The sequence below is a fragment of the Danio rerio genome, chromosome 14 (genome assembly GCF_049306965.1).
Source record: "Danio rerio strain Tuebingen ecotype United States chromosome 14, GRCz12tu, whole genome shotgun sequence".
Taxonomy (NCBI): domain Eukaryota; kingdom Metazoa; phylum Chordata; class Actinopteri; order Cypriniformes; family Danionidae; genus Danio; species Danio rerio.
Window position 1 is genome coordinate 22252608 of NC_133189.1, and position 26189 is coordinate 22278796.

A 26189-nucleotide genomic window follows, 5' to 3' on the forward strand; every position below is an offset into this window, starting at 1 on the left:
AGTTATTTTTTGAGTGCATACGATTGTAGTGATTAATTAATTTAATTTAACCTAATTTATTAATTAATTTATTTTATTTTCAGCTCAGTCCCTTTATTAATCTAGGGTCGTCACAGCGGAATGAACCACCAACTTGCACCAACAATAATACAATTAATAAGAATAAATTAATGAACTAATCCCATCCAGCATCTGTTTTACGCAGCGGATGCCCTTCTAGCCGCAACCCATCATTTGAAAACACCCAAACACTCATTCACACACATACACTACAGATAATTTAGCCTACCCAATTCACCTATACCGCATGTCTTTGGTCTTGTGGGGGAAACCGGAGCACCCAGAGGAAACCCACAAATATGGGTCTTTAACTTAATTGAATTTTTTAGTTGAGATTGACAGTACTAGTTTTAGAAACTACTATGCTAAATGTTAAATTCCCTAATCCGTTAGTCCATTAATTTATTCTTATTAATTGTATTATTGTCCCAAGATAAGTATGAAAATAAAAGTGTCTCTGTCAGTAGTTAAAATTAAAACTCCAGCATTAAAAATCCATCAAGATTATGGCCTCTTTTCTTCATCACCCCATCTACCATCAAACTTTTAGAGAGTTGTTGGGACGGTCATTTTCAATTCCAAATAGATTTGAGCACTGAATTTTACAAACCATCAGGGGAAAGTAAATTAATCAATGATTTATAGGCAATGGGCAATTTTTTTTTTCCATTTTATTCCTGCCACTATGATATATTATTTGCGGATGTATTCATGTTGAGTGTTTCCTCAGAGACACACATGTGAATAAACAGGATGATATATATATTCAGATCAGGATGAATGCATCTGGCTCTATCTGTTCCTGCTCATAAGATAATAAAGTGGTTTTCTTTAATGACAGTAAAAGCATTTTGGTGTCTAATTACATTTTGACACGCACCTTTTTCTCGATTGCCCATATAAAAAGCTGTGTGGAAATAAAGTGCTGTCTCAAATAAATTATTTCAGGCAAAGCAATCACCTGCAATGACTTGCCCATTAGCTTGCTGTTACTAGACCTTTAAGCCTACAGTACATTGTCTTTACCATGCAGTGTCAAATATACCAGATATTAAGATGCATTTATGTATGCATCAGTTTGATCTGATCATACGTGAATGATGCAAAAAACAGAAGTAATGAGGGTCTGAAATATTTTCGTCTACTTTTAATCACGTCCATTTGATTGGACTGTTATTAAAGAGTATATGCTCGGACAGTAAAATGTGTTAAAACTCTTAAACATTACATAATGTGTTGTTATAGCAAATTTAACAGAGAGGATTTAGACTTATGTCTTATGACTTATGTCATGTGGAAAATAACCTAAATAAATGCATAAAATTAATTATTAAAAAAATTACGTAACAAAGTATGATATATATATATATATATATATATATATATATATATATATATATATATATATATATATATATATGTGTGTATTTTTTTTTTAAGTTGGTTCAAAAGTTTTTATTTGTTTCAGTGCATGTTATGTAAATACAAATTTGTATTTGGTACATGATTAGTAATGTTAAATTGTTAAAGTGGAAATAAAGCAGTTTACATTATTTTGTACATTAAATCCAACTTTAATGAAAATATATTAAACAAACTCAATTAATGAAATAATTTAGAAGAAAACGGCATGTTTTATTACAGATTTTATACCTAAGGCACCGCCATCTTGGATTATCGGTGTGTCTGATGTCACGAAGTTGGTTCCGTTCCCTCAGCTGAACAGATACAGCGGAAGTAATGGACTGAACACGGAGAATGTAAAGCCTTTTTTTTTTCAATTCATTTTTAATTCATCTTTATTTCTTTAGCCCTTTTACAATGTAGATTGTGTCAAATCAGCTTCACATAGAACATTATAGTGAATTGAAACGGTGTTAGTTTTCAGTGTTGAAGTTCAGTTTAGTTCAGTTCATTGTGGTTTAATATTCACTGCTGAGCGTTCAACACTGAAGAGCAAATCTATTGATGCACAGCTCCACAGGTCCCAAATCATGCAAGCCAGTGGTGGCAGTGGAGAGGAAAAAACTTCACCAATTAGTGAAAGTGAAGAATTAAAAAACCTCAAGATAAACAGTTGGGCACGACCATTTATCCTATGGCCAAACGTCTTGTGCAGAGCTGCAGTCTAGGTGCCGGAGGCTGGAGAGCCCTGGACGTCTATCGTGGAGAAGCTGCAGATGGGAAAAGTCACCGGCTGGTTTACATGCTTGCCATTCAGGATCAATGCAAGGACTCGTCTGCTACCGGGGTCTTACAAGGATCAGTCTCATGGTCTCCACCCCTCCATGACCACCACAGCAGCTGCTCAGGATACAGCCTGGCCCAGGATTATGGAAACCTTGGGAATAGTACAGAAAAAAAAAGACTAAGAAACGTGCAGATGCTGTTCAAATTATAATGTTTTTGGGGAAGTGTTCCTGGCTCCAGGTGCCCTAAATTATGCAGACTAACAATCCTTTAGAGGATTTAGATCTCAAGAGCATTTGTGTTTTATATGTATGCAAATGCAAAGAGATGTGTCTTTAATCTAGTTTTAAACAGAGATAGTGTGTCTGCTTCTCTAACTATGCTAGGAAGGCTGTTCCAGAGTTTAGGTGCCAGATATGAGAAAGATCTACCACCTACAGTTGATTTTGATATTCTGGGAATAATGAATTGTCCAGAATGAATTGAGCGTAGTGGACATGAGGGACTATATGACACCAGGAGCTCCCTCGAATACTGGGGAGCTAAGCCGTTCAGGGCTTTGTAGTCAGTCAATAAAATGTTAAAATTTATCCGATATGTAATAGGGAGCCAATGCAATGTTGAAAGAACTAAAGTAATATTATCATCTTTCTTTGTTCTAGAAAGCGCTCTAGCAGCTGCATTTTGAACTAGCTGAAGATTGTTAATTAGGCCAACAGGGCAACCGCCTAGTAGTCTAATTAACAATCTAATCATGGTCATGATATCTTGAATAAGCTTTTCTGCATCAGACATTGATTGCATATGTCAAAATTTGGCAACATTTTTAAGATGAAAAAATGCAGTTCTACAGTTGTTTGAAATCTGGCCTTCAAATGATACATCTTTAGCCCAACACATTTCACCCAATGTGTTAAGTTGTTGGTGTGGAGCTGGTGCAAATACAAGCATCAGATGTGTTTCTAATATAAACATATATATTTCTGTGTATTACGCTGCCTGATTCCTTGTATGGATTTCAACCATAGTAGTAACCATGGGCTGAACACAGAGACTGGACAGCCTAATTTAACCCAATGTATGAAGCTGTGGGCGTGCATTGCAGAGCTGGTGCAAATACAACAAATACAAGCCTTTAAGTTGTGTAGTTTTCTTTTGTTAATACCTTTCATTGATAAGCTTCGGTCCACTCTCTGCTCCAGCGCTGCCTGACGAGGGGATTTCATTCAGACTAATGCAACGAATAAAATCATGTATGACTTTACACTTTACTAAGTCACATCTCTCTGGATTATGTAAAGACATATTCTCTTTTCAAGTCGATCTCTCAACATGAATGAAGGATGTAAAAACCTGCCATGTAAAAACTATGCTATTCTTAGTTTGGTTTGAACATGAAAAGAGGTGAGGGGCTGTAGTGGTGAAAAGTGAAAGTACATGCCCCCATCACATCAGCACCAGACCTTGTTGAAACCCAAACAGGCAGTTAAATACAGAGAGTGGACTAAAGCGCATCAAATGACTGGTAATACATTTTAATTAAAATTAAAACAAATATATTACATATATATTAGACACACATCTGATGCTTTTATTTGCACCAACTCCAAGAGAACCTGAAGAGCAAGTGTTTCAAAAAAAAAAAAAAAAAAAAAAACTGCACCGAAGCATGATCTGAAACACCCAGGTCACGTGACTAAAGTGTTTCGAAACACTTGGTCAAGTGACTAAAGCAATTCAAAGCATTGATCATTTCAGAAGCGTTTCAAGACCTGGCAAATCTTTGTTTGACTTACAGGGTCAGTAAAAACTTTTGTCTCATATAGCCTAGTGGACCTTGCGTGTGCACATTGTTAGTATGCTTCAAATGGCTTTTGGGTTTAAGTCCAAAATCATGATTTTATGTATTTTAATAATGTTACTGTTTTATGGTGTAGTCTAGATAGTTTACAGTTGCAGATACACCATCAATTTAGCATCATTTTTGTAACACTGCATAACAATAATTAATATTTTTACAGTACTGTGATGGTTGGGTTTAGGGTTAGAGTAGATGTTAATAAAATACACTAAATGGGAAATTTAATGAATGATATAAATAATACACAACCATCACTGATCTGGCAACAACCCTGTTTTATGACCAAAACAAGACATATTTATTCACAAAGTGTTTATTCGGATGTCAGACAAATGTTAAAACAAAACAATACAAGAACAGAGCATTTCAAACTGATATTAAGCATTTAAAAATAGCTGTAGCAGCCTAGATTCAAACCAACTACCCCCCGCATGCAAATTTAGGAACTCTCAACGCTACACTATATCACTTAAAGGCTCAACTCTACAAAGTGGGGTTTACTACCCCAATTTTCTCAACTGGTTCTTTGCTGAAGCTGTTCCAGTGCAATGCAAAAAAAAAATAAAAAATTACCACTATATGTCAGTGTAGAGGCGTGTTTCAAAATGTTTCAATGCTTCGACACATTTGCTTTGATTGTTTCAGTGTTTCATGAATTTCATAAGCCTTATCCCACCACTAGTTATAGTTGAAGATGTAGTAATTGTTGTTTTTTAAGTAGTTGTAGTTGTTAGTCGGGACACCTCGGGGCATCACAGGATAATAGGGGGTCGCTTGGTGATTTCCAAAAATGAAATATTTATTAAATTTTTTTTTTTCCTTGCAACTCCTAGGGTCACATTATGTTAGATTAAAGACCCAGCAATAGCGTCCATTGAAGCAAACTGATTTCATGGCACCAGAGTAAACTTTTGAACAGATTTATGGCACTCACCTACAAGAAAATTAAATACAGGTCACTTACAAACATGGAGTATGATCTCCGAGTGGCATTCTCCACAATTAAATGAAGAATAGATTTGGGCTTCAATTGGTGTGTGTGAGCCATTTTGAATTTGCAAGGTTTGTATTTGTATAGTTATAACCACCTCAGAGGATATTGAGAGTTGCAAGTCACTGGCATGGTTATTTTACGAGTCGCGGGCTGAAAAATTTGTGAACCCCTGCTGTAAAAAAAAAAAAATTATATATATATATATATATATATATATATATATATATATATATATATATATATATATATATATATATATATATATATATATAATTATTTTTTTTTCTTTTTTAGCTGAAACAAAACACCTTAGACCTTTACCAGAAGAATTGATGCTTTAAATCCAACACTTTAAATAAACTAAACCAATAATAAGGGAACTATATTTTCACAGTGTAGCTACCGGGATTTAAATTTAGGGAAGTGATGGAATTAAATTGTGATGAAAGTTTCTGAAATTTAGTTTCTCATTAAATTGCACAGATGCTGTAAGGCAAAAAAGTCATATCATATTTAGATGCAGTTTAATAATACATAGGCCAGTATTTTGGCTTAGTTAACAAAACCACAAAACCAAATAAACAAACAAACAAACATAGCATAACAAAAAGCTATTTCGAAAAAAATATCAAAGGGTTTTCACAAACATTCAGTGATAAGAAATTAGCTGCTGGCACTGACTGAACACAGGTTCTTTGAAGCATTAACCTGAAATTTCAACAATCTCCCTTTCCTCAACCAACACATCACTACCCTCTTTTCCATGAAAAATGGATTGTTCCATTCTCCCAGGTGTGATTGCATAATGTTACCGCATAGCGCCATTCTGCACCCTCAACAGAGAATGAGGTCACATGTACATGGAGATACATGCTGAAGATTGGAAACTGTCTCTGTTATAAAGCAGCTCTTAGTGACCACAAACATGGACCTCTATTTTCAGCCTGCACTTCATAGCTGCTGTCAGATATGTGCATAAAAATGTACAGGCAGTGTTGTTTTGGCCCCAATACACATTCTAAAACTCAAATAAATAATTTTAAAATGAATTTATTTTTCTTTGCTTATTTCAAGAATCCCTTGCACAGCAGGTGAGCTGGATTATTTCATTCTCTTTCTGTTCTAATAGGCCTACAAAGAAAAAGTTTCATGGTTTACTCCCATTCTCCCTGATCCCAGCATGCACTGCCTCATGAATTATTACTATTATTGTAATGTTTTGACATTTTATTTACACACATCCTTGATTTTGTTGTCATGAATAGTTTTGTGATGTCAGAATGAGTTTGTTTAAGGTTTGAACTTAATAGGGTCTTGGGGCAACAAAGCCACCAAGCCAAGCAAAAATGTCCCCTTAAAACAAGATCTAGGGCAAATAAATGCCCATTACAATTAAACAAAAATATTTCTGCAGCTGCTGAGACTACGTATATGTTTTATATTTAAAATGAAGTGTGGGGGAAAACATACAAACATACATACATGAATAAATTAATGTCAATTGCATAAGTATGCAAACATTTGCTCAAGCTGAACCATCACATTCAATAATTCATTAATTAGCACTCAAGGACACCATATAGCAAGCACTAGGGATTTCCAGATTTGATCACATGATCGGAAATCGAGCCTGATTGCGCAGTTTTAGACTCCATTGGAATCGAAATTACCTCCCTATCAGGACTTGAAATATATATATATATATATATATATATATATATATATATATATATATATATATATATATAGAGAGAGAGAGAGAGAGAGAGAGAGAGAGAGAGAGAGAGAGAGAGAGAGAGAGAGTCTTATGCAAATGTTTTGCCACCCCTGATAATTATCATAATTGCAAGCCATAGTCTGTTGGCCTTTCAAATGAGCAATTTCATTTGGATTTATTTTATACACTCTTAGAAAAAAAAAGGTACACAGTGGTACCTTTGTAAAAGTTTTACCTAATATGGTACAGAAAAGATCTGATATGATACTGTTCTGTGCCTTTTATGGTACAACTGAAATGGAGGGACACAGTTGTTCTCATATAAAAGGTACAGAAGTGTACAAAAACAACTCCTCTTTTATTACAATACCTATGAAAACAAATATTACAGGAAAGGCAAAGAGATTTTTCTTTGGTACAACATTGTACCATTTATTTTTTATTTATTTATTTTTATTTTTTATTTTTTTGGAGAATGTAGGGGAACAGGAACATTTCAGTTCTGACATAACATTTATTTAATCAACAAATGCAATGCAATTTAAATCATAACAAAAACAGACAGGTGCAAAAGTTTGGGCACCCCAACAGAATAATGACATCAATCTTTTGTACAGCCACCTTTTGCTAAAATAACAGCATGTAGACACTTCTTAAAGTCAAGGATAATCCTTGAATTCTTGCTGAAGGCATTTGTACCATTCTTTCTTGCACAATTTCTCCAGTTTAGTCAGGTTAGATGGGTGCAGTACGTGAATGGCCCTTTTCAACTCAATCCATAGATTTTTGATGATGTTCAAGTCCGGGGACTGGGATGCCCATTCAAGAACATTGTATCGTGTCCGAGCACTTGGTAGATCTGGGACTGTGCTTTAGGTCACTGTCCTGCTGAAACATCCAATCCTGTCAAAACATTAGCCTCTTGACTGATTCCTGAATAATGCCCTTCAGAATCTGCTGATACTGGGTGGAAACCATGTGACCTTTAACTCTGACAAAGTTTCCAGTACCTGTGTTTGGCACACATCAGCACATCATGATGGATCCTCCACTGTATTTTACAGTAGAGAGCATGTTCTTCTCCTGGAATGCTGTTTTCATTTCCGCCATGCAAAGTGTCTATGTTTGTGGCATCTGTCCACAGTATATCTTTCCAAAATGATTCAGGCTTGTCCAGATGAGCCTTTCTGTACTATCTTAAATATCATTTTTCATGATTGGTTGAACCTGTGTTAGGATTGTTATGAGTCACTCAAACACAAGCCTTACACACTGAGGAAGGCTTTGTGCCGAAACGTCTGTTTGTCTGTTATCACCCATATAATGTAAGGAAAAATATCATTACCTTCTTTTGAATAATAGTAACGATAAGATTAACGCAGCAAACCAAAGAAGTAACTAAAAAAAAATAAAATAACGCAAGCGCGCAGGACAAACTTCAGTAACTCTGCACATTTGAGTCACTCAAAGCAATTTTGTGTTGTAATCAATCAGCATTAGGGGACTACAGGTTTTGAAATCCACACAAAAGAGAGGGTGGCCAAACTTTTAAAAAGCCTAGTTTTTAGTTTCAATTTAATTTCACACATCTCTATACTGCTTCACTTACGTATTTCTGTCTGAAAAACATGACATTATCTAGCTTTCTCTAGAAACTGAATGGCATTTGTCTCCGATCTTCTCTTAACATATTAGGGTGCCCAAATTTTTGCATAGGACTGTATATATTTTCATTATTTTTTAACGCATCTATTGTTATGCAGTGGCACAGAGCTAGACCTTTCTGTTGACTTCACATAGAAACAGTACCACATGTGGCATGACATCACTTTGTTGCAGAGACGGTATTGATTAAATGCCAGCAAAGTAAAACATGGAAGCAGCTTGTGGCGGAAAGCGCTAGCATGTCTGTGGTCTGGAGGTATTATAAAGTTGATGACAACAACACTACCAACATTGTGAGATACACACTGTAAAAAAAAAATAATAATCATAAAATAACAGTTACTAAATTACTAAAAAATACTGTAAAAGAACAGAGATTAAATGACAAAAAGTTACTGTAAATTTAAATTTAAGACAATTTCTGTAATTTAACGTTTGTTATTATATAACCACAGCTGCCGAAAAAAAAAAAAGTAACATAACAGATTGTTTTTGCGGTGTATGTAATCTTGGCATAGCAAGAGAGGAAAAGGCTACATTTAACACAACAAACCTGATAAGACACCTCAAAAACAAATGTAGAACGTTCGAGGTTACAGAAGTAATCCTTCGTTCCCCGAGGAGGGGAACGGAAGTGCTATTAAGTGGATTTGATATTGAAAATCCACTTTATGGGAAGGATTCGGTTCAGAAGCCGCTTGTCTGAAAGAGTATTGAACGGGCCAATGAATGCAATGAATTGGCAGCGTAAGCTTGCACAGGTGTGCTTCATTGCCAATTATCCCAGCATATAAGCACACCTGGAGCGAGCAACCGCCATCCTTTTAAGCTGAAGAGACTTTCAAACAGCTAAGGGACAGTCATTATGGCGACGGAGTATAGCACTTCCGTTCCCCTCCTCGGGGAACGAAGGGTTACTTCTGTAACCTCGAACGTTCCCCTTCAGTTGGGGAACTTCAGTGCTATTAAGTGGATTTGATATTGAAAATCCACATATGGGAAGACTATGGAAAGCGCCATAATGACTGCACCTTACCAACGCCCCCGATGAGGGGATAGTCAAGCAAGCGTGACGCACCCACATCATGGAAGGCACGGTCCTAAAACGTGTCCCTGGCCCTAATTTATCCTACTTCAACAGAAGTTTTACGGATTAGATATATATTTTTGGGAAGTCGTGAGCATCTAGATAATTCTAGGAAAAAACGACAGTACGTTGGGAAGCGTGCAATCCCGATAGGGAGGACGCTGCGGAGGCCATCCGCTACCCAAGGGGGGAATAGATGGCAGAATTTACATATGGACTAGCCCTAAAAAGAGGGAGTACGCATAGCAAAAAAGTGGTTAGCGGAGAGGGAAGACACGGGTCCACCCAGGGGGGGGGACTTAACCGTGGCGGAATAAGCATCGCCTAGTGGGGATCATGCATAGCAGGCACCTATACCCAAAACGCGGGCTGACTAGCGGGCAGACCTACAACGTAGTGGGCCAGCAAGTGACTCCCCTGCTGAGTCAGTGCTGGGGGCCACGGAGGAATCTGCAGGGCTCAACTGACAGGGGACTTTACTGACAGATAAAAAGGCGCACGTACCTTCGTGTTAGGGAGAATGGCGCAGCAAGCGTGTTTCAACACCCTACCGAATTGTTTCCTCAATCACTAAAGGGTTACCTAATACCCTTGAGGAAACCGGCTCCACTCGCAGATTGTAAAACCTTGCAAATGTGTTGGGTGTCACCCAGCCCGCAGCTCTACAGATGTCTGTTAGAGAGGCGCCGCGTGCGCCGAGTGGAGTGCGCACGCACTCTCGGGGGATGCGGCTCACCTCGGCTCTGATAAGCGAGAGAATGGCATCCACAAATCAGTGGGTAAACTTAATTCGGTATGGCACTTCCCTGCTGCCGACCACCATGACAGACGAAGAGCTGCTCAGATGATCTAAACTCTGAGTGCGGTCCGGATAATACGCAAGACGCGAACTGGACAATAAAGAAAGGGCTGGGTCTGCCTCCTCCGAGGGCAGCGCTTGCAGGCTCACTACCTGGTATTAAAACGGAGTGGTAGGAACCTTGGGCACATATCGCGGGCGGGGTCTCAGGACGTGAGAGAAAGCCAGCACAATTACAGGCACGAATCACTGACCAAAAAATGCCTCTGGGTCCCCGACCCTCTAATCGATATCAACGCGACCAGAAGAGCTGTCTTTAGGGACAGAAAGAGTCGAGGATCGAAGGGATCTGACGCGGCTCGTGTAACGAGGGTGAGATCCAAAGAGAACATGAGAGGGGGCGGGATGGATTAATTCTGATTCTGGATTAATGATGAGGTATGGCGAGGAGGAAGAGCTCTGACATCCATGTCCGGTTGAGCCAGAGGGGCACAACCAGCAACCTGTTCCTCGTCCTCCCTGACCTTGCACAGAAACTGCGCGAGCAGGCTCACTTGGGGAAACGCATATTTGCGCATGCCCCGAGGCCAGCTGTAAGCCAGTGCATCTGTGCCAAGAGCACTTGGTCAGGGAAAGAACAACTGGCAATGAGCGATCTCGGGGGAAGCAACAGATTGATCTGGGCTTCCCCGAATCGCGCCCATATCAGCTGAACAGACTCGGGGTGGAGTCTCCATTCTCCAGTACGTAAGGCTGCCGTGAGAGCGCATCGGCTGCACGGTTGAGCTTGCCTGAATATGAATGGCGTGCAGCGATTTCAGCCAAGGATGACTCCAGAGGAGTAGACCGGGGGGCGAGCTGAGACATGCGGCGAGAGCGCATACCCCCCATACGGTTGATATACGCCGCCGCTGCCGTACTGTCCGTCCTGACCAGCACGTGTTGCCGCTCCAGCACCGGAAAAAAACGGTGGAGAGCGAGGAGAACTGCCAACAGCTCCAGGCGATATGCCAATGCAACAGGGTACCATTCCACAGGTCCGCAGCCGCATACCCGCAACGCACAGCCCCCCAGCCCGTGATGGAAGCGTGTAAGGCTGGTATCAGGAATGATTATTTACGACATCTGTGTTTTAATGAGAACAGCTACCTGATAAGCATCAAAGAGCTCACATCTGTCGCTCTCAGTGTGAGAGCGAAACTTCCCCCGGACACGTATCTCCTGTTATACCCTCTCCCCTTTTGTCTCTGTTTACCTAACGCATTGAAGGTTCCAGCGTGTCTGATAAAGAAGGTCTCACCCCTTTAGATATTGAAACATTTGCCCTCGGTCCGGTAATAAAATTATAATCATGCCCCTCAAGCAAAACATCCCCTCACCAAGAACAAAGAAACACACAAATGGTAATACCACAGAAACCCCAACCGAAACTTCTTCCCATGAAAATGCCCTGTAGAGAGATGGCCAAATGTAAATATCAAAGAAACACCCTGAGGTGCAAAGATGGGTACTTAAGGGAAGGTGGCAGAGAAGTCGGGGAATCTGTATCCAGATCTCCCGCACAATTGCTGTGTGTAGTCTTTTTCGTCTTCAGGTAATCTTCTAAACTTTCATTTATGTACTTTGAATTGGCTAAACGTTTCACTAATGTAATTTTGACTGATAGATGTTACATAATGAATTGATTAATGTTTGATTGCTTGAATTGATTTTGAATTATCCTGTTTACCTGATAAATAAATTGTTATGTTTTGAATTATTCAAATAGTCCTCGTGTTATTATCACTGATAAATGTTGTTGTCCATAGCACTACAAGCCACTGTACAGGTTAGTAACGGACTAAAACATGTTAGACGGAGCAACGTGGCACGCTATACAATGTTGTTAGAGATCCGACTAGCAAATTGGCATTATTTCATGTATACGTAGACTGCAAAAGGCCAACTATGGGTATTCTATTTAGAACAACAAAATATTGTTGAAACTAATTTAAATGTGGATATTTAGGCCTTCATCTACAAACTTATAATCCTGTGCGATTATTATTAAAATACTTTGTCTTGATTAAGTAGATAACAGATCTATGGGGACCACATAAAAATCTCCTAAATTGAGTAAGTAGAGTTCTGCCTTCTTAGGAGAGTGGTTAATCGCCTCTGTTTAATGACCAAGACTGACAAGCTTGTATTAAGAGATTGTATACCCGGCCGGTGCAAGACTCAGGATGCTATAGGAATCTGAGTAAATGAGAATAAGGTATAATAACAAATTAAAAGAATATTCAATCATAATCTAAAATAATGTAAAAGGAAACAAAATAACTTTATCAATGTTTTATTATTGGAGTCAGATAAAACGAAAGATATACTCATATCAAATTTATATATGTATTTAACTCGATACTATTTGTGCTTAAAAGAAGACAGTGACGCGCAAGAATCCTTCTGCCATCTGATTGGCTGCCGTCGTTGGACCAAACAGACGGACCCTACAAGCGTCTGTTAAAACGACAACAAGACTGGATGCCTGTCCTAGAGGCACTCAGGCCTGCAGGAACGAGGGGTCGCTCCAAGGGCTGAGGGAGTGGCGACACAGCGCAGTAACAGAGACTCGGTGTGCGCGCGCGTGCCATGCGCGTCTGGGGACTCGATCATGAAGCCAGTGCTGAAGTGGTCTCATATAGAGTAATCCGAGCGGCATGAAGCAGCTGCGGATGCCATATGCCCCAGGAGCCTCTGAAATAGTTTCAGTGGGACCACTATTTCACTGTCGAGCTCTCTCAGACAGTACAGCATCAGCTGAGCACGCTCTCCGGAGAGGTGCGCTGCTATGGTGACCGAGTCCAGCTCCAGCCCAAGAGAAGAGATCCTCTGCACGGGGGCGAGTTTGCTCTTTTCTCGGTTGACCTGAAACCCCAACAGGTAGAAGTGCCGGAGCACTTTGTCTTTGGCAAAAAGCAGCCAGTCGTCAAGAAAATTGAGTATACGGATGCCCGCGAGATAAAGGGGCGCTAAGGCACCCTCCGTGGGCTTGGTGAGGACCCACGGAGACAGAGAGAGCCCAAAAGGGGAGGGCTTTGTATTGCCAAGCTCGACCTTCAAACGCAAACCGCAGAAACTGACAGTGGCGAGGAAGAGTGGAGACATGGAAATACGCATCCATCAGGTCTAATCCTGCAGACCAAACCAGAGGACGAACGCACCGGAGGATGCGCTTCTGCGTGAGCATTCTGAACGGCAGCTTGAGCAGACAGCGGTTCAAAACGCGCAGATCTAGGATTGGCCGTGACCCACCACTCTTTTTGGGCACGATGAAGTGTGGGTTGTAAAACCCGCTCTCCATCTCGGCTGGAGGGAGCGGCTCGATTGCATCCTTCGCCAGGAGGACAGCAATCTCCTCTCGCAAGACAGGGGCGGACAGGGGGCTGACCCTGGTGAGTACACACCCGTGACTTGGGGGGCCGTTTCGCGAACTGGATTGCATAGCCGAGTCGGATTGTGCGTATGAGCCACCGCGAAGAGCTGGCCCGTGCTAACCAGGCAGGCAGAGCTCTCGCTAATGGAATCATCGCTACAATCGCTGACGTACCAGCAGTAGGGCAGCACGGAGTGGGTGTGCTGATCCGGGAAGCACGCGGGTCCCACGGAAGAGCTGGAGGTGGAAGATTTGCTCTCACTCCGCACCCGAGCTCCGGAGGGGAGGCACGAGGGGTGGGAGAAAGGAGACTGTCCTCCCAGCGCTTGTGAGCCACTGGCGAAACGCACCGAATCTGCAAGCTAGAAAGCATAGCGTCCCAGACTGGCAGATTTCGGGCTGTCTAATCCGGGGAAGTGTAAAAGTGCTCTTTCATGATGTTTTCATGGCAGTAAAAAGTGCCGTTGGAAATGGGGCCCCGCCCTCTAGCGGGGAAAGAGCAAGTTTCCTCTTCTCCAGATGGCCTGACCCAGGGACGTTCACGGTCCGTTGCCAGACTTAGCAGCGTTCTGGGCAGGAGGGCTGCCTGCTTCCGAGGTGCTCGATGCGCTCGCTTTGCCAGAGGCATGTGTGGGGGCGGTGCAGCTCTTGTAGGCGGGCGCCTTCGGCGAGGAGCAGGTATGAATGGCACGGCGGGCGGAGCGGGCTACGGACCGCCGATAAGACATCGCCCATCAACTGCTCTCTCACCGCCTCGAATTCCTGGGTGAATTCACAGACGGTGTCGCCGAACATGGCTTGGGATATGGGGTGTTCAAGAAAGCGGACTTTGTCGATTTTGCGCATATCAGCCAGGGGTGGCGCTCCTGGATGACTAATGTGGACATCGTCCTCCCCAACGCACACGCAACGGATTCAGTAGTCCGAAGAGCTAAGTCGGCGGCGGTGCGAAGCTCATAAGCCTGGGTTGGACCCACCCTCGTGCAGCTCGGCCAGCGCCTGCGCTTGGTAGCGCTAGTAGGTGGCTATTGCATGCAAGGTGGAAGAAGCCTGGCCCGCAGCCTTGTAAGCTCTAGCTCCAAGGGAGGCAGATAACTTACAGGCTTTGGATGGGAGACAAGGTGGACCCCGCCAAGGAGAGGCGCCGCGTGGATTGACCGCCATCGCGCACTCAACCTGAGGAATCGCCACATACCCCCTGGCTGTTTCACCGTCAAGAGTGGTGAGGGTGGAGGGACACGCAGCACGAGCAGAAAAAAGTGCCCTTCAAGACCGCGTGAGCCTACTGTGCACCTCCGGGAAGAAGGGGACACCCCTCTAGTCGGTCCGGCCGCGGAGCTGGGGGATAAAACATCTCCAACCCACGGCTAAAAGCACGGCTAACATGTTCGTTTCAGGATCCGTTTGACAGCGTTCACCTGCCCGGAGGGTGCGAGCGGGTCTGGATCATCATCGGTCAATAAAAAGCCCACCCTCCGATGCCGCGGTGGACGTCTGGTCTACGGTGTCATCGAGCTTAAGGGCTACCATCTGTTAGACGGATCGCTTCCCCCGCCCCAAAGCTTGAATGGAGCGCTTAGAGGAGCTGCGATCTTTACTGCGCAACAGTCATGGCATCGCAATGACGACATGAACTGCCCGCGAGCAGCGCATTAACATGCTGGACCCCCCAGGCATGCAACGCAGTGCCTGTGCCCATCATCCGAGGACAGGAAACCACCGCATCCAGAAGCGCACAATCGGAGCGCTGTCGTGAAAAGGACAAGGTGCATGACTGTGTTGCTCTTTTTGTGAAGTTTGCAACTTTATACGCACCGCTCTGGAGGACCGGACCCAAAGAACGCCAGGCAAGGGAGAAACCCAGCTCGACCGTCTGCCGCTGCGTGTACACACTCTGAACTGGGAGAATGCTCTCATTTGCTAGGAATCGCTGGATCACAGCAGGAGGAACCCTCATCGACTCGATCAGAAAGTCTCTGAAGCAAAAAGTATGGCGTTTGCTCGCTCCAGGTGTGCTTATATGCTGGGATAATTGGCAATGAAGCACACCTGTGCAAGCTTACGCTGCCAATTCATTGCATTCATTGGCCAGTACAATACTCTTTCAGACAAGCGGCTTCTGAACCGAATCCTTCCCATACGTGGATTTTCAATATCAAATCCACTTAATAGCACTGAAGTTCCCCAACTGAAGGGGAACCTCGATTTGAAATCCTGTCTCACCACGATTTCACCTAGAAAGCTTTGCCAGCCCTTTAAAAGAAGGTTTCTTAACTACTTGTCCTGTTATAAGATGTACCCCATGATTTGTTCACCACATATGGAGTTCATCTGTAGCTCCCATGTCTTCACCGAGCCTTATCGCACAATGGATTGACTCCATTCTGGATCTGTTTCTTCACTCGTCTTTATTCTTTTTTATCTATAGAAGTATTGGATCGGGTTTCGGCATTGGTAAATAAACAAAATCAAATTACTAGGACTCAAGGGCAAAAACCTGATTGGGACATCCCTAGCAAGCACATCATAAAAAACACAAGCAGTGAAAAGCAATAGACAGGGTATTAAACCAGCAAATCATTAAAAGCTGTCATAAAAAAAAAAAAAAAGTTTTATTTGAGATTTAAAATTGGAAATAGTGTCCACCTGGTGAATGTGGCAGGGAGGCAGGGAGTTCCATAATCTTAGTGCTGCACAACTAAAAGCCCTGAAGATAATCAAAAAGATAGTGAGGTGCCAAGTTATGAAAAGCTTTGTATGTTAAGAGCAGGACTGTATTGTACATGGTTGTAAACAGGAAGTGTAGGTGAAAGAGAATTGGAATTATGTGATCAGAAACACTTGAGCAAGTAACTATCCTAGCTGCAAAATTTTTAATTAACTGTAACCAATTAAGTTGCTTATCAGGAATGTCAGATAGGAGCAAGTTACAGTAATCAGTCTGCTATGTAGCTTAAGCATGAACACGCATCTCATCCATTTATTCATTCATTTATTCATTCATTCATTTACTTATTTATCAGTGCATGTGTTTTGTAGCAGTTTGTGTTTCCCCTGTTATAGTTTTCCTAAAAAGGAGATAACACTTTATTTTGATGGTGCATTTGAGTATTAATAGAGTCAGATACTGCTTCTTCAACAGACATTTAACTGACTATAAGAAACTTAGCAAGTACATGTCTACTTACACTAACCCTAACCTCAACCTAACAGTCTACTTATAATCTAATGAGAATTATTTGGCATGTAGATGCAATGTAACTTAAAATCAACAAACTGATCAAAATAAAGTGTGACCACAAGTATGAACAAAAATCTGACAGCAAGAAGGTCACCGATTCAAGTCCCAGCTGGGCCATTTGGCACTTCTTTGTGGAGTTTGCATGTTCTCCCTGTGTTTGTGTGCATGTGCTCCAGTTTCCCCCACACTCCAAAGACATGCTCTATAGATGAATTGGGTAAACAAAATTGGCCTTGGTAGTGTATGAGTGGGTGTGTGAATGCAAGTGTATTGGCGTTTCCCAGAATTGGGTTGCGGCTGAACATCCTCTGCTGCTTTAGCATGTCCCAATTTTTAGTATGTAAAATGTTTCAGCATACCAAAAAGATTTTAGTATGGTTTGTGTTTATGCAAGTGAGACAAGTGTGGAGCTAATTGACAAGAGAAGGCTTCAATAACGGTCCATACACCATACTAATCAAGCAAGACAACTCTTTATTGCTGTTACACACAGCTTATGTCAATTATACACTAATATTCATTAATTTTCTTTTCGGCTTAGTCCCTTATTATTCTGGGGTTGCCACATCAGAATGAACCACCAACCTATCCAGCATATGTTTTTATGCAGCAGATTCCCATTCAGCTACCACCCATCTCTGGGTATCATCCATAAACACTTATTCACACTTGTACAATACGGACAATTTAACCTACCCAATTCACCTGTACCACTTGTCTTTAGGCTATGGGGGAAACCGGAGCACCCAAAGGAAACCCACGCAAATCCGGGGAGAACATGCAAACTCCACACAGAAATGTCAACTGACCCAGCCGAGGCTTAAACCAGTGACCTTCTTGCTGTAAGGCAACAGCACTACCTACTGCGCCACCGAGTCGCCACAATAATATTCAATAATCATGAATCATACTTATGAACATCATTAATCGAAATACAACAAAATTGCATAAAAGGCTTATAATGGGGAAGAAAAAGAGTACTAAGGATTACATGAATAAAAAAAACAGATAATGAAACCCCAAGCAATTCGAAATAAGTATATACAACCTCAGAGACGTGCCATCATTTTCTTCTTCAAAGACTGGGGGGCACATTGCTGTCACATTGGAAAGCCAACATGTATGTCCGAGAGTGCAGGGCGATGTGCACTTATCAAACTTATCATTAGGTTATTTGTTGAACGCAATGCCATATGCCAGATTAGTGAGTGGTTCATTTTGCTGTGGTGACCCCTAATAAATAAGTAACATGAAAATTAAGAGAACCATATTTTGTATAACGTAGCTATACAGGAATTTCAGATTGGCCACATGCCATGGAATTAAATTATGACAAAAAGATTTTAGCTAAGAATCTAGCTTCTGAATAAATTGCTAAAGTGCTAGGGACCAAATCATCTGCCAAACATACAGCAAAATAAACAATAAGACAATAAAACAATTAATTAATAAACACAAACAAACCATAAATAAATAAGCAAAAACATGGGAAGACCACATGGGAAGGTAGGTTGCTGTTGGAAGAAATGCTAGTGAGACTAATATGTAGCTCTAACCCAACGGTCTGTGTGGGATATAAAGTGCTTCAGTATAGTGACGGGACACTATACTATCAGTTACATTATTTTGATGAAACGTTAAACCACAGGTGTCAAACTTAATTCCTGGAGGGCCACAGCTCTGTAGAGTTAAGTTCCAGTCGTGTATCAACACACACCAATCTGTAAGTATCAAACAAGACTAAATTGGTCCATTAATTTGATTAGGTGTTTTCAATTAGAGTTGGAACTAAACTGTGCAGAGCTGTGGCCCTCCAAGAACTGGGTTTGACACTTGTGCGTGAAACCAAGCCATTGACTGTGTGGTTATTAAAAATTCCATGATGCTCTTCACACAGAGTAGGATTATGACTAGGGATGAAGTGAATAACAGATTTCACTATTAACTTTGCTTTAATTTGTTATGGATATATATTATAAAGGTTCCGCAACACTGCGTTTTTCTTGCACATAACTTAATAAGTTATTTAAGCCGTGCAACAGCTTAAAGTTCAAAGGTTATACGATAAATAAGTTGTATCAAAACTTGTCCCTATACATTTTCAACACTGTAAAACACAACAGTCCACTTTATCAAATGAAATGAGTGTAGTTAACTCAAAATTTATTCATTCATTCATTTTTTTTTTGGCTAAGTCCCTTTTTTAATCTGGGGTCGCCACAGCCGAATGAACCGCCAACTTATCCAGCAAATGTTTTACACAGCGGATGCCCTTCCAGCTGCAACCCAAGTCTGTCAAACACCCGTACATGCATTCACAAACATACGGACAATTTTGCTTACCCATTTCACCTGTACCACATGTCTTTGGACTTGTGGGGGAAACTGGAGCACCCGCAGGAAACCCACGCGAACACAGGGATGTCATGTTCACCAGCGAACAACCACCAGATGTCGCTGGTAAACACTCACACACAAACACACACTTAAAACTACACTTCCGCCTTTTCCTGGACTACATTTCCGTACATGCACTTCTCCCTGACACCCATGCTCATTCACCTAACTTGATTGCATTCACCACCTGAACCTTGTCATAGACTGAACTCTCAAAGCTGAAGCCACCCACACAATGATTATTTTATATTACCTTAACTTATTCGATTTTACAGTACACAGTTGATTTGAGTTCTCTTCATTTATTGGGATTTACTGTGCTCAAATTGCTTCATTCGCAGTTCACACTACTTATAGAACAGACACCCCACACCCGCCTGGACTATCTCCCTACACAGCCATCAACAGCTCAAGAGGAGAAACCCCCCTGCACTTCCCCCACTCACCATCATGAACAGCACTGTGGCTGCAGTAGTCTATCAGGTTCCTGGGCACCACCATCTCTCAGGGTCTAAAGAAGGACATTCACATAGACTCTATTGTGAAGAAAACCCAGCAGAGACTGTACTTCCTTCGTCAGCTGAGGAAGTTTAACCTGCCACAGGAGCTGCTCGTATAGTTCTACTCAGCTATCATCTAATTCATCCTCTACACTTCAGTCACCATCTCGTTCAGCTCAGCTGCCAAAGCTGACCTTCGTAGACTACAGCAAATAGTCCAGACTGCTGAATGAATCACTGGCACTGTACTTCCAACACTTCAAGAACTGTACTCTTCCAGAGTGAGTAAAAGGACTCGCAAAATCTCACTGGACACCTCACACCCAGCACACTGCCTGTTTGAAGTTTTACCGTCTGGTCGGTGCTACAGAGCACCCAGCACAAAAACAGCCAGACACAGGAAAAGTTTCTTTCCTCAGGCCATCTACCTCATGAACGGTTAAATGTTCTCCTACTGTGCAATAAAAATGTGCAATACTTTCTCATACGCACTTGTACACAGCACCTCATACCAAAATACAATGCAATTCTTTCTACATTCGCATTTGTACACAGCACCTTGTATATTTTGTATACATCCTGTATATTTATACTAAAATCTGTACATACAATTCAACATCCAGATCTTTTTGACTAACTGCATCTCTGTTGAATGTTTATCTTTTTTCCTCATATTTAATTTTGTATAGTGATGCAGTGGCGCAGTAGGTTGTGCTGTTGCCTCACAGCAAGAAGGTTGCTGGTTCGAGCCTTGGCTGGGTCAGGTGGCGTTTCTGTGTGAAGTTTGTATGTTCTCCATGCATTCGTTTTCCTCCGGGTTCTCGGGCTTCCCCCACAGTCCAAAGACATGCAGTACAGGTGAATTGGGTAGGCTAAATTGTCTGTAGTGTATGGGCATCCGCTCCGTAAAACACATGCTGGGTAAGTTGGCAATTCATTTCGCTGTGGCGACCCTGGATAAATAAAGGGAATTAGCCGAAAATAAAATAAATGAATTAATTTTGTGTTGTCACTTGTCACTTTTTGTACACTGGAGGCTTCTGTAGCCAAAACAAATTCCTTGTGTGTGTGAAGCACACTTGGTCAATAAACCTGTTTCTGATGCATTAGGATTAGTTTTTGAATTTAAATAGTTTGTTGCAATTGGTTTGCTCAAATGGTTTAAGTTACCCTAATTATTGGGTTTTACAGTGTATATACAAGTGAGTAAATTGGAGAACTGAGTGCACCGGAAAAGATGCCATTTGGTTTACGCTTTGCTGGTTGAAAAACCTCTCAGAACGATTAAATATTAAACCTTTTAAACAAAGCCTGTGACAGTTATTTAACATTTTGTGTGCTGTCTGATAGTAATGAAGCAAGGTATTTTGATTTGTTATATAAATGTTACTTTAATAAAATTATAATTTATTTAGAAACACAGATAGGATTTCACTGTGGATGCCATCTTGTTGTTGGACATTTAAATGAATTTGGTGTGTGAAATCTCACAGTGCATTATGGGCAGGTTTATTTATTTTTTTATTTTTAATTTTTTCTAGCTGTTGTGTGTATATGGCTTGTACACTCGTTATTGCAGTGCATTATGCGGTTGACTGAGTGCACTTAAGAAGGTCCACTATGGTTTTGGCCACCACTGCAATGGCTGCTCCCTCAAACAGTGCACCATTTAAGGTTATGAGAGTGATTATGGGCCCACTGTTTTGGTGCTACACCCCTGCTCTATAATATAATGTAGGAGATTAATTTCTAAGAGTAGACAGTGAATATAATATGAGTTTAATGAAAGTGCATAACTTAAAGACTAGACTAGAATAGACTACTAAACTCATGGAATTCTTTAGTGATGTGTGTAGCAATAACTCACGGGCACACGCAAAGCTTGAAGGTAAACAAACAACGGATTATCATAAACATTTTATAGATAATTATTTACACAGTTAGCATTAAGAAGGAACATAGAAACGTTATCTGACTAACATCTTGCAGCTAAATGTGTCTGGAAAAATATTCAAAGGCAAAAGTAGACGTCTTAATCAGCACATTCTAGACGTGTACGCGTCCTTTCCGGCAATTTTCCTTCTGCATTCACACAGCGCAGCATTTCGGCAAATTACCGGTAATGTTACAACTTCTCTTTCCGGAAAATAGCCAGAACGAATTTACCAGTATTTTCAAAAAGGGCCTGTTCACACATACAACCGTTCCGAAAAATTGCCGGAAAATATGTGTGAAAGGGGCTAATGTCTGAAGAGGATCTTTTAAATAAAGTGTATTATACCAAGTAAAGTAATAAGGGGTAGTTTATTCCACTGTGGCGACCCCTGATGAATAGAGACTAAGCAAAGGGAAATATAATAAGTATCATGTACAGTATCATGTAATAAGTATCATGTACAGAGTGCTTTAAGATGTGTATTTGTGGCATGTTTCAAACTATTTCCTGAGATTTTGTATTCACATGATGTTGTCAGTTTAAAACAACAAGCTATTTGGTCTCTGTCAATGAGTGTTGTAATGAAGGGCATCGGAGTTCTACAGTTGCAGAAACGGAGGAAACTTTGCAGTGAACCTCAGTTCAATAATCTGTGAGGAAATGTCCCTGGAGGAGCACTCGTTGAACACCTCCATTTGTTCTTCTTGTTCTGTACCTCCAGCCTGCCCCTTCTCAGCAAAGCGTTTGCAGACGTCTGCTGCATCCTTAATTCCGTTTGTCCCCACCTTAATTTACATGAATTCTGTGTCAGAGTAAATCGGCTAACCGTAAGTGACACGATATACTGAAGACTTCCACCGAACCACAACAGGCTGCTTCAAGCTATTTGTTACAGGAAATGACATGGAATTCTTTGGTAAGCCACTCACATGAATTATTCTATAATTGAAGATACGTTTTGCAATTCAAAAGTGATGGATAAAACATATTCTTAATAAGCATCATAGCATATTAGCTAATGGGGAAATATGAATAATTAATCACAGTTTGTTATAATACATGTTGCACATTTGGATCAGTAATGAACTTAATGTTGCATAATTAAGTTTATAATTTAAAGTTCATCCAGCAAACATTCCATACTGTGTTTATATATTCACAGGATTTTTTTTAGTGGCCACAAAACATCAACTATTTTTAATCAGTTGATTATATAGAGCTAGAACTAGATTCAAAGGGTTTAAATTACTTTGATGCATACAGGTATTATGATTAAATCAACAGTGATGCATTTAGCTTAGGCGACAAACCAACCATGAATAAACTAAGCAAACACTCAATCAAGCATATATTCAAAAGTACAAATGAAACCAAACTGAAGAAGAGTAATGAACCTTAAGACAAAACTCCAAACATTTTTAAGGGGTCTATGCAGTAGGCTTAATATAAACCTCTGTTTAGTTAAAATGTACAATATGACATTTGGAAATATCTTAGCCACTGTGCATTGGGGGTTCATGCAGCCTCTGATAAAAGTGTGGAGGGTTGACTCTGTGGTGATGAATTTATTCTTGGTTGAGTGATGAATGACTTTACCAATAGTTTTCTGATCTATTGGAAGAAGAATGAGACCTGTTTTTTCAGTTTATTTATTTATTTATTTATTTATTTATTTATTTATTTTAACCTTTATTCTTCTAAAGCTGCTGTGACAATATTGAACATGTTCTTTGCATACAAGCAGGTGCCGCCAGGAATCTTTTTGGCTCAAGACGTCTGGTCTCATTCACATCCTTTGATTTCTAAACGTTAATAACAGCTTATTATACTTGCAAACTGACATTTTCTTATTGCTTTATTCTACTTTTTATGCTTAGTCATGAACACACTATAGAGCACATAGCTTGAATGTTTTCTGCTAATTATTATTCCTAGTAATTTCTCTCATAGGCGACAGAATCAGAAGCTGTAAAAACATTGCAAAGACAACCTTACTTCCTCATTGCAGAATAAGGTCAATGGTTTGAGCATGCATGATTCTGTCGTACGACACTGAAAATTGTGGCTAGATAAAGCAAGATGATTAGACATTTAAAAAGCAAGTGAATGCTTCAAAAAGTCACATTTTGATCTTCTTTTTGTGCCATGCATTCATGCGATGAAATTTTGCAAGTCAGAAAGTACACCAAGCAGTACACTGCAAAAATGCTTTTCTTACTTGGATTTTTTGTCTTGTTTCTAGTCCAAATATCTTAAAATTCCTAAATCAAGAAGCATTTTCTAGACAAGAAAAACATATAGTCTTGTTTTCAGAAATAATATGCCAAAATTAGGTGAGTTTTTCCTTAAAACAGGCAAAATAATCTGCCCATGGGGTAAGCAAAATATTCTTACGTCAAAAGAAAAAACAAGATTATTTTGCTTACCCCATTAAATTTTTTTTTGGTCTGCAGAACTGAAATGCCTGAAGTTGAGTGAAAAAAAAAAAAAAAAAAAAAAACATACCCCTTATTTCCTTTCGCTTTTCTCGTGTGCTCAATTTTTGAAAACTGCACTGCACTGACCAAAACTGTCTACAGTTGAGTGAACAAAAAAAAAAATTGGTACTACAAAAAAATACATCAGAACAAACAAACATAGTTCAATTGGGAAAAACTAAAACAGAGACAAAAGTTAACAAAACATTTATTAGACACATAATTAGAAACAAGGCAGTAGGCAAAACAACAATAACGGCGAGAATAAAAATGTCAGGACAAACAGGAAAAAATGCTTTGTAATGCTCCACAAGGAAAAACAAGACTCAGCAAAGAGTCCGTGTGAATGAGGTCTCTTTATAGTCCTTGTAATCAGTTTGATTTCTCATTTGAGAATGCATTTCGATTCATTATTTGTATGTTTGAGCATTTGGTTTATAATTTAACTTTTTTTTTTTTTTTTTTTTTTTAATGATTTATTTAACATTTTTCCATTTTACAAACATATCAAACAACCCTTACATAAATAATAATAGAAAAAAAATGTATAAATATAAATAAAAATAACATATTGATAAAAAAGTGAATAAATAAATTAAAATAAAAAAGAAGATAATAATAAAATAAAATAAACAATTAATGCGAGGCAGATGTCTACATTTATACAGTAATCTCAAATGTTACATTTCGAGTGATGAAAGATTACAAACTGATGTACTATTGTGATCAAAAGTTGAGGTGATCAGTCTAGATCCAGCTGGAGAGTTTTAACATATAAAGAAAGGGCATCCCAAATTTTGGCAAATGTTCTGTTAGGTCTTTGAAGGGAATATCTAATCTTCTCTAGTTTTACAAAATACAAAACATCTTTCAGCCACCGTACATGCGAGGTTGGCTGAGGGTTCTTCCAGTATAATAAAATGACACGCCTAGCAAGCAAAGTAAGAAAGGCCACGAAGTTTAAAAGGTAAGTGGGTAATGCATAATTATCCGGCATCACGCCAAACAGGCCAATAATGGGTGATGGTGTTATATCTATAGAAGTAATGGCTGAAAGAGACTGAAATACTGAGCCCCAAAATGAGTAAAGAGCTGGGCATGTCCAAAACATATGGGTTAAAGTACCTAAACCCAAATGACACCTATCACATTCTGGATCAATAGTTGGGTCGATCCGAGCGAGCCTACATTTCGACCAGTGTACTTTGTGAACCACTTTACACTGAATGAGGCAGTGACGTGCGCATATAGATGAAGAATGAACCCTGTCCAGAACTGCCTCCCATGTATCTTGATCTATTTCAATATTAAGGTCCGCAGACCAGCTGGTGCGGAGACTGTCACCTGGAAAAGACTGTAAATTTGCAAAAATACTGATTAGTTTAGAGATTAGGCCTTTACTGCTTGCTTCAAGACATAAAATATTGTCGATCTTCGATAGTTGAGGGACATTGGGAAAACCAGGGAAATGTTTACGAACATAGTCACGTACTTGTAAATATCTAAAAAAATGATTTCTCGGAATGTTATACAATGCATTCAGTTGGTTAAATGAGGCAAAAACACCTTCGATATAAAGATCTGCTACTGAGAGTATCCCTTGATTCTTCCAAGAGGCATATGCTCCATCCAATATAGATGGAGAAAACAATGGGTTTAGATGTATTGGGGCGGTTAAAGGGGTAGATTGAAAGCCAAAGTTACGTAAAAACTGAATCCAAATTTTAAGACTGCTTTTCACAATTATATTATCAGTGTATTTAAATGGAGATAGCGTGATGGGAAAGCAGAGGAGAGCTTTTAAGTCCGAAGATCTACATGAGGCGTTCTCAATATTTAACCATGCTGGG